The sequence below is a fragment of the Eutrigla gurnardus genome (assembly GCF_963514095.1).
Source record: "Eutrigla gurnardus genome assembly, chromosome: 5".
Lineage (NCBI taxonomy): Eukaryota > Metazoa > Chordata > Actinopteri > Perciformes > Triglidae > Eutrigla > Eutrigla gurnardus.
In genome coordinates this window covers 14,905,041-14,916,294 of record NC_139919.1, presented here as the reverse complement: position 1 = coordinate 14,916,294, position 11,254 = coordinate 14,905,041, and positions in this window count along the sequence as shown.

The following is an 11,254-nucleotide window of genomic DNA, read 5'->3' as shown; positions in this document are numbered from 1 at the left end:
AGAATGTTTTACTTACATGCAGTGTCAGAAACTAAGAGCGATGGTTTATGTGTATTTTTTGTATCTACTGGCATGGCCAACACATTTGAATAAATGGGGACATCTACAGCAAATGGAAATTTTCTATCATAGCTGTGATGTGCCATCAGAAATTAGAAGGGAGCTTGTGTATAGAATGGGTTTGTTTTGACTGCCAACAGATTCATTCTTTGTCTCGCTCTTTTACAGTTTAAGAAAATATTTTGATTTGTTTTCAACATACAGTATATATTTAGTTGCAGAACAGAATCTCCTGTGTGTCTCCTAAATAAATATGCTTTGTGTATTCGGTGCACTTTAAAAAAGATCTTGATGCTCGAAATGTGAAAAGTAGGGATGCTCCGATCGATCGGCCGCCGCTTAAAGGAGAAATCCGGTCATTTTTGACCCCATGTCCGTTGTCCTCAGGGTCATCCCGACTTATTAGAAGCAAAAAACCCGACAAAAATTGACGTTGCCTAGCCCGAGATCTGTACCTGCCTGGCAGCCTTCCAGACTAGCTACAATGCTAACCCATTGGGGCACCGTTGTATCCGCTTTCCTGGGCCTCAGAAAACAATTCCAAGACCTATGCAACACAGGTTGGGTCCGTACGAGACACCACGGCGCTCGTTTAGCACAAATAGTGTTGCAAAACGACATAAATATGTGTGTTTTAGCATGAAGTTACTCACCTCAAATCACCCCGTAGAGTAGACATTAGCAGTAGACAGCCGAGCGCCTGTCGTCCCTCCCAGTCACCGCAGAAACGAAAACGTTTTTCACGTAGTTTTGATTTTGTATCCATAAAGAAACGACTGAGCAGTGCAGTCGTCCTGTCCGTAATAAATCCATGAAGCTGTTACGTCCGTATGACTGTTACAACATAGCAACATAGCTTCAGCTAGTAACGTGCCGGGCGCTCGTCCGTCCCACTCACCGCAGAAACGAAGACGTTTTCCTCGTAGTTTTGATTTTGTATCCATAAAGAAACGACCGAGCAGTGCAGTCGTCCTGTCCGTAATAAATCCATGAAGCCGTTATGTCCGTATGTTGCTATGTCCATATAACATAGCAACATAGCAACGATAGCTTACAGCTAAACAGTAGCCGGGAGCCAAAACAATGCAAGTCTCGCGCAAGTTCCCGTCTGCCGTCCTCACTCTGGAGCTGTTTTCAAGCCAGTACAGTGAAACATCTTGGACAGTCGCGCGAGGGTCACTTTGTTCTCACTCTGTTGATGAGAGACTGCAGTCTGCACGCGCTACACGCTACGCGCTACACGCTACACGCGACTCCCACTCATGCCGTCAACACAACTAGCCTACTGAGACTGCGCGAGATTTGTTGTCGCTGTAGCAGCTTCAACTGTCACAAAGGCTAAGCAATATTACTATGTAGGCTAGCGCCAGTTACACTGTCATATGGACATGACGGCACTACTCGATGGAAAGAAGTTTGTCACTAGTGGCCTGAAAACAGCTCCAGAGTGAGGACGTCGGGAGACGGGAACTTGCGCGAGACTTCCATTGTTTTGGCTCCCGGCTACTGTTTAGCTGTAAGCTATCGTTGCTATGTTTCTGCGGTGACTGGGACAGACGAGCGCCCGGAACGTTACTAGCTGAAGCTATGTTGCTATGTTGTAACAGTCATACATATGGACGTAACAGCTTCATGGATTTATTACGGACAGGACGACTGCACTGCTTGGTCGTTTCTTTATGGATACAAAATCAAAACCACGTGAAAAACGTTTTCGTTTCTGCGGTGACTGGGAGGGACGACAGGCGCTCGGCTGTCTACTGCTAATGTCTACTCTACGGGGTGATTTGAGGTGAGTAACTTCATGCTAAAACACACATATTTATGTCGTTTTGCCACACTATTTGTGCTAAATGAGCGCCGTGGTGTCTCGTACGGACCCAACCTGTGTTGCATAGGTCTTGGAATTGTTTTCTGTGGCCCAGGAAAGCAGATACAACGGTGCCCCAATGGGTTAGCATTGTAGCGAGTCTGGAAGGCTGCCAGGCAGGTACAGATCTCGGGCTAGGCAACGTCAATTTTTGTCGGGTTTTTTGCTTCTAATAAGTCGGGATGACCCTGAGGACAACGGACATGGGGTCAAAAATGACCGGATTTCTCCTTTAATTACAGCCACCCGAGTGGAGCTGAGCGAGCGGGCAGTGGAAGCACAGCGGCATTTTTATTATTAAAGTACGCTCCGGTTCCCGTCCCGTTCCGCTCCGGTGTGCGCACATGTTTGTAGTCAAAACGAGCGTAGCTGAACGAGCAAGTGGCCACGAGCGGGCAGCGGATTTTGCAGAGAGCGGAGCGAAGTACCGGTCCGGTTCCGCTCCGGTCCGCTCACACCGCAAGTCTGAAGCCCAAGCCCGACCCAGAATCCTGCTGTGTCCTACACAGTCATCGACAGTATGTTCAGTCATAAAACGGCTCTATTATTATTATTATTATTATTCTCCCATCCATTCTGTGATTGGTGATCGGTATCGGCCGATTTATGATTTCTGTGATTGGTGATTGGATCGGCCCCCAAAAATGCTGATCGGAGCATCCCTAGTTTTATTCATTTTTTTTTCTTAATGCATTGCCAAAATGTATATGATCGGGAAAAAATTATCGGGAATTATCAGAATTGTATCGGGAGAAAAAAAAAGTGATCGGATCGGGAAATATCGGGATCGGCAGATACTCAAACTCAAACGATCGGGATCGGATCGGGAGCAAAAAAACCTGATCGGGACAACCCTAGTGAAAAGGACTGTACTTTACCGTATATAGTGCAGAAAATCCCTATAGCAATTCAATTAATGGCAGTCTCTTATAAACTTCTTAAAAATAACAACGCTGGGGGTTTGCTATATGAGCTGAGGTTGTCTTCCCTTTGGTAGGGCAGTGATTGTAAAATGACTGCCACTAACAGGGTATCAGTTGACCAATTTCCATCTTAATTGTGTGAAAATTAAACAATTTACTTTCTCAGGAGTGAGGAAGATGTTTGTATTTTACTATTCAGTCATCATCTGATTGAATAACTTCCCTCTATAACTGACTATAACTCACTGGATTGGATGGCCTATTTTGAGCGTGCAACACTCATACTACTCCCCTCAAAAACATGTGATACGATCACATAGCCTTGAGCATGTTTTAATGAGTTGCTGAACCAAAATAACTCTTTTTGCTTTCCATGGTGTGTATAGATGTATTAACTGAAAATGATTTGTCTTGACTCGGTTAAGCTCTCTGTCTCACAATGAACATTCTCAGAGACATTGAATAAACAGAAGGCCTACTAACACAAGTTTATGTCAGGCTTTGAGTCCTTCAAACCCATGGGTAAACTAAGGATTAAATCACCTTGTCTGCTATTCGGCCCGCAGCAATGCGAATGAGGAGTACTTCCTTTCCACACTGGATTTCTGTTGCTTTAGATCAAGTTCCCAATCACATTTATGTCTGATCTGCTCACACTCCAGCCCCGTGTCGACACTTACACCATTTCCGCTGGCAATTTATACCCGCTGACAGGTTAGTGGATTGAATCTGCAAGACAGTATCCAAATGGTTACTGCCAGAAAAGACAGGCTCCACCAAAAGCCCGACTTTTGTTACAGCTTTTGGTTGGCAAATAGTCACATAATCAGCAAGCAGTGTTGTGTTACTGCTTCATCAGCATTATTGCTCAGTGTCAAATGAGAAACAGCCAGATATTTTCATATCAAGAAAATCCATTTAGATAAACATTAGAAGTAAAATAAACCCATTTATTCACACTTGTTCCAATGCACACCATCTAATATAATCTGTGTTAGAGGTTTTGGTACAGAATTATTTAACAGTGTGCACTGTGCAGGGAGTAAGCAAGGATTTAGACAGCCAGTGATCATTTTGCATGATTTTAAGGGAATTCAATAATTAGCAAATGCTCATCGGCATGCCCCTTGACCCTCGAGCCTGACTTCTTTCCCTGCGACGTCTCGTAACAACAACGGCGGCCTACGTGCTCGTGAACGTGCTGCAGCAGATACGGCGTATTAGGGACACTGTATGAAAAAACCGGAGCCGAGACAGGGGGGCAATATTCCGGGGAAAAAAAGTCACAGAATTGCTACTTTTTTACGATGCTAACAAACAACCAACACATTTATTTTCTAATTAATCCATGACATGTGTGACAACGCCTCGTTAAGGTCCTTAGGGTGACGGCTGTTGATGCTTATTGTTAGTTTTATTTATATGGGCCAAATTGTCATCTTGTGGATATTTATTGATCGGGTGGTCGGGTGGATAGTAGCCGTAGCTTTCACGTGAGCAACGGCAAACATCCGGTCAAGCTCCGTCTCTTCTTCTGCGTTTTTGGTGTATTTTTGTAGCAGAAACAGCGCCACATAAGGGCCTGGAATATGTACTACAGCGCACTGAGTTGTTTTCAGTGGATTCAGAGCTCCGCCTCCTGGCTACGGTTTACATCTTAGATTATGCAGTTCAGGCTGTTGCAACTAGCTCAGGAGAGAGACTGTATGACACTAGGTGGTACAACCTGAGACATGCACAATAAAAAAAGAATTGCCTTCTGCATTTTTTTTTCTGTCCCCTCCATTGCCTCGAACTCGTACCGAACCGTGATGTCTGAACCAAGGTACGTACCGAACCGTGACTTCAGTGTACCATTACACCCCTAATGCCTAGATGACATTATTTTAATGGAGCGGTTACAATGTTAGCATAGCCTGCCTCTGATTGATCCAAATGGCATTCAGATTTGGTATTTGGTTATAATCTGGACAGAACTAACAAAAGCATGACTTCTGACGTTTTACAATTTGTCATTATTATGTAGTTATTTCAGTATCCTTTTTTATCCATTTATTGCAATTAAATGTCAACAAAATTAGCTATTTTAGGGTCACACAGCTGTAGTAAATTTGCAGATGTGTGACTTGCTATTCACAGTGAATACAGCTCAATGAAATTCACCAAGCAACTCTGGGTGATGTTATGAACGATGTTGTTGATTAACCGATGTATCTGGGACTTCCACAACATGTACAAAGCAGCAATATTAATGATTGGTGAAACCTTGCTGCCCCCCCCACAATTTAAAGAAAATTCAACCATGAAGCACAAGTGGTTCATGCTGGGCGCAGCTGTTTATTGGAAACATTGAATGGAAATTCAGTCTAAAACTATTTTGGAAGAAAATATGTGAGCAAGTAATAAGTAAATAAGACATCAAGTGGGATACATTTAGTGTCATTTTACAAACAGTCATCGCATTCAGATTTGTAGTGCGGTTGCATGGTGTCACATACACTGCCATTTAACCACACAAAAATGAAATCAGGAGCACTAAGATTACTTGAATTTAGACTTTCAGTAATACAGAGCAAAATGCATTTAATTTGAATTAATGGACAACCTTTAAAAAAGCAAAAAGCAAATCATGTTTCAAATGCATGACTTGCTCACCACATACCTTCTATGTACATCAGATTCCCATCAAAGCTAATTACTCATCATACATCCAAAACCTTTAATAAACTGTGACAGCTTCTCAGCAGGACACAAACATATTATGGTAGCTGACTAGTCACACAGAACACAAAAACGCAGCAGCCCTGTATACTGCAGTCTGTATACAACAATAACACGACAACATCAATGTAACAGGCAAACTAGACAATTAAAAAATATTTAATATGACCTCCATACCTAACGTTACAGCTAAACAGCAAGTAAAACAGCCGGCAGCCAGCCAGCCAGCGCACCAGACAGACAGACAGACAGACAGAGAGTTAATTGAACTCACGCCATTTGAAGATGAAGGTCTCTGTACTTTCCACCATGGTGGCAAAGTGGTCAAAACCATATTCCATGAAAACGAGCAGCGGCAGTTGCAGTTTTCCTTAGCAATACTGCAAAACTGGCTAATGGACGCAAGCTTAAACCAGCGAGCTCACTAACGTTCAATTTGAAAGACGTCGCTCACTTAAACTCTCTATAATTTGCTTGTTATGAGGCCAAACTGCCGCTTACTTGACTTCACAGCTATTTCCACGGTCCCTGTCCAAAGTTCTGAGTCTTCTAGCAGTGACAGATAACTGGTGAATCACATTGGCTACCTGAGAGGTTTAGCTCATCAACGTCACCTGCTTACTTCCGGTAACGTAGATTCAACTGCACGAGGGCAACAACAAAATATATGTCTGTAATACAACACACAGTAATTCATAGAGTGACTGTAATGTGATATTGTAAATTGATATAATATGTAATATATAGTCATAAGATAATATATCAATAATAAGTAATATGCCCATCCCACTGCACGGTGGTGTAGTGGGTAGCACTCTCGCCTCACAGCAAGAGGGTCCTGGGTTCGATTCCCGGGTCAGCCTGGGTTCCTTCTGTGTGGAGTTTGCATGTTCTCCCCGTGTAAGCGTGGGTTCTCTCCGGGTTCTCCGGCTTCCTCCCACAGTCCAAAGACATGCAGGATGGGGATAGGTTCATTGATGACTCTAAATTGCCCATAGGTGTGAATGTGAGCGTGAATGGTTGTTTGTCTCTACATGTCGGCCCTGTGATAGACTGGCGTCCTGTCCAGGGTGTACCCTGCCTTCGCCCAATGACAGCTGGGATTGGCTCCAGCCCCCCCGCGACCCTGAATACAGGATAAGCGGTAGACAATGGATGGATGGATGGATGCCCATCCCATATTTTTGTATGATTTCAGTACACAACAGGAATGTATTTTCAATAGTCTGGGTATTCTTTGGTAATGTGTGGAGAAAAACAGTCCAACCTAGCATTAACTCTTTGTGCTTAGTGCCATACGTTTAATGGTTGAATATCTGAAACAGAAAGGTAAAAAACAACAACAACAACAAAAGCAACCCCAAAACAAAACAGAATGCTCTCCCAAAAAGCTTTGTGATAGAATTATTGTTTTTACATAGGTTGTTCAAAACTAACCACAAAATAAATCAATAAAAACAAGCATATTACTATACTGTAAAAGTATGTTTCATGAGTTTATACATTTTTAGTTATTAGTTATTTGATTATAACTATTTTTTTTTAATTTGTATTATTATTAATGATGTATACATTTCAATTATTAAATTAAACTATTTTCTTATCACTTTAGTACATTTGGTTGTGCATTTTTATTAAATAATAGCGTATCCTGCTGCTAATGAAATTACAAAATTAACTACATGTAAGTGCTGAGTAATGTGTATGTGTGAAATGTTACTCAACCATCATTGCAATGATTATGTAATGGAAATCTCAATAACAGGACATCAATGCAGTAATAGCCAGCATTTTAACTTACCTTGATCTATTCAGTGTTATATTTTTGCCTTTCTTTCTCCAACGAAAATCCAATCAGCCATTGTGCTTTGTGCATTTGGCCAAATCAATAGTGTAATGTAGAAGCATGGTGAGTCTCTGACTGATTAGACCTGATTACAATCAATACCCACAACAATATTTTAATATTTGTTCAGGGCAAAAATGTGATGGCAGGTGCAAACGTTTTGCAAATCTACAGGGGTTGTATGTGAGTCAGTACTGTCAGTGTGGCTGCAGCCCTACAGCAGCAGGGGCTCTTTTTTAAGCTGTAAGTTTGCTATCTCTCATCCTCCATAAACTACCTTTAGCAAGACTGTAAATCCCAACTCATCCAATTAGCACTTCGGGATCCAACAAAAGATGTTCTGTACTAGAACATGTGAAGATGAAAATTAAAACGAGTATTCATGATCAGAATGGATCCTCTATAACATTTAATGAGACGCTTAGTTGTTAAAGTTCCCTCATTGGTATAATCAAAAGCAATAAATTATTTTCATACATTATAATTTAGCATATAGCATATTCTCCTCTATTGAAGAGACAACATAATAACCTCTCCTGCAGCGTAAGGAAGCTGTGTAGCTGCAGTGTTCGCATGGTATTAAATAATACAAATTTTGAATACAAAGAGATTTGTATGTTCTTGCATATACCGTTCTCCTGGGGGTATATTTGTTCCTTTTTATCACGACCCGCTGCAAAAGCAGGATGAGTTGAGTGCTGATTTGTCGCTAATCAGCCGCTTAGCATCCAAACTATACCTAACCACTAAGTTATTAAACATTACCGGATCACCTCCTGCCAACTATTTGTTGCCCACTGCTATGACAATTACACCCATCTCAGCACATGTAGCAGCAAAATACCATTTTTCAGCCAGAAGGAAGTCATTATCTTCCATTACGCACAAAGGCTACTCAGCGAGCTAAGCCAAAAAAACCAGCAAAACAGGACCATCTTCAAGGGAAAATAAATAAATAGAAAAAAAAGGTCTTCCATGTATTGTCTCTCAAAAATGGACGTTATTGTCCCATTGTCGATAAGAGTTTCTGGTAGACAGAATGTGAATATATCTTTAGTGATATTTTGAGCAAGGAAGAGTGCCTTTCAAAGGGGATTGTGGTTACTAGGCAACAAGAAGCAGAACCAATTGAGGACTAAAGTGAAAAAAACTTTCCCTCTCCCTCTCCCTCTCTCTGTCTCTCTCTCTCCCCCTCACATGTGTAAGTCAATGCTTTGCCTGCAACCAAAATCCCCTCTGAATAGGGTTTGACCATAGATACAGGACTTAACCCATTTCTTATGCTCACATGTAGGATTTATGTCCAATTGAAACTGAAAGGGAAAGCTTGGATAGCAGAGTGTACACAAATGTTGCTGAAAATCTGTGTTGGTATGCTTCTGATAGTTCTCTTTTAGGCGTTAAGGCCTAAAAAGCATGAGCGCAACCTTTTAACATAAAAGAAAAACCAGAAGTCAGTATGAGCATGATCAATATCAGATTTTCAGGAGGTTTTGTTCTTTGTGTTTCAGCTCCTGTTGAAACATTTTAGTTCTTTGTCTTTGCCAGCACATAGTCAATTAGCCATGCAATATGGGCACAGTAATTGAACACAGTGCAGTGATGACACAGTCTCAAGTCATTTGAATCTGAACATTGTTTCCCTGTTGTCTCACCTGTCACGGGATGATCTGCAGGAATTTAAATATAGACTGTTGATCATCTTGAACAAAACTGCCTACAGTGGAATCTTTTTTTAATAACCAACGCTATGCATGTAGGTAATTTCACCCCATCACCACTTGCAAACACTCGCGTACATGGCTTTATGTCCATTAGGGGAGAGGTAGGGGGAATGTGTACACCCAACAGTCTTTAGACAGAGCAAGGTTTATTCTAACATCTGCACTGGAGCCGTAATGCTGCTGATTAACTGGAAATGAAACACCAACGTTGTTGTGTGTAAAAGTACATCATTGTTTGGTTTGCAGTTAATTTCCTGCTTTGTGTTATGTTTGCACATTCTCTCTGAACAAGTCGCACAGACAGGTATTGACTGGTAGAAGAATAAACGCTGACTGACTGCTGGGAATGGATAATAACTTTGGGTGCATCCTCTAAGCGTTTTCTCCATGGCTGCTGATGCTACAGCAGCCACACCTGCCTGTGAAACAATGACAAAACCTGCATTGACAGTTTTTTTTCTTTAGGTAGGGACCTAAGCCTTCATCATCTACACATGCATGTCTTGGGAGCTTGATATCTGTCAAAATGTCCGTTATCTTCTCAAAAAAGGCTTTGTTTGAGGTTCCATTTGTCACTGAAATGTCATGTTTTTGTCAAAGATTTTTACCAATGTAAAAATGTATCAAAGCAAAGGGTCTCTGTAAACGAGAAAGGGTTGCAGTTGGCTCTGGTGCACTCACATTCAGAAAAAAAAGGAATAAAATAAGTCTCATGCTAATGAAAAAAAAAACTTCTCTATTGGTTGGAATCAGACAACACTGGGAGGCTGAGAAATATGTGGTTATAAAATGGATGCATGACTCAATGCTGATTGAACACTCGTGATCCAGGCTTCATTGGCTGCTTGACATAAAGGGGGCCACTGCATGGAAGAGACCTCGCATGTTGTTGCCGTCTACAAAAAGACAGGCAACACTAAGTGTGCCTTTCATTTTGCCAAAAGCTTGAAGGAGCAGGTCTATTTTTAAACCTGCGTCTCGTCAATTAGTGTCCTGATTTAGATGTTTGTTGACACAGCCTCTCCATTCTACATCCGAGCCATTGAACATAAAGTGGAGCGTTTCTTTTCTCTTAATTAAACATTACAATTAGGCTTATATGATCAGACTTGTGCGGCTGAGTCAAATCATGCCTCAGGTTGAAAGAGTGAGTCACAACTCCAGACACCATCTTGTTAAATGTCAAGGATTTGGGTTAGTAACTGCTGCCTGTCATGAAAATGCCAAATAATTTAGCATTGTGTATGTTCAAAAGGGAAACCTTCTGATTATGATGGGACACGGTACATTAAATGTGACACAGGTGTCAAATTCCCAGCAGCCCAGGGAGTCAGTTTGAGTACCTGGCTTTTGCAGTCCTGTAAACTAGAGTTTAGGCATCTTTTCTGATTAATAATGTGCTTTGTGATAGCCTAAGATACAAGGTGAAAATAAAATGAATATGTAAGATGATACACAGAGCATTGTTTTATTGATCTGTTGTTAAATCCCAAGATTGAAATGGTGCCAAGGCAGAAAATCATGTGTTGGCACAACTGTTGGCATTTCATGTTTTCTTTTTTTTCTCCAAATCTTAAGAGCCAGTCTTCTCGGCACTATATTGTACATTCCCTTACTCACCAGTACAGCTTTTCCTCTCGATTTGATTTGATTTGACTTGACTTTATTATAAGAATATTTGTCTTTGTGCCCCAGGGCGTCCACGGTTTCAAACAGAAAACAAAACAAAATATTTAACCAAACAACAAAAAAAACACTACAAACATACTGTATACTACATCAAACAATATGAATTAGTAGTTTAGTCGACACAGGTATCACTGAGGCTTACTTAGAGCTCAAACTCCTTTTTAACAATTTGACAGACTGAGGAATAAAAGAGTCCATTCAGTCTTAGATGGCAAACGTTGATATTCTTCAGATAAAACATGAGAGGGGCCTGATGTAGAATTACCAGCCAGAGACAACACTCTTTTAGTCAACACAGTTTAATAAAACTTGACGCAAGTGTTTGACCCAGCAGTCTAGCTTCAATCTGTACAAGTAACTCTGTAACTGCACAAGGCTCTGTGTTATAGATTTGGAAAATAATAACAGAATCTGTTCGAGG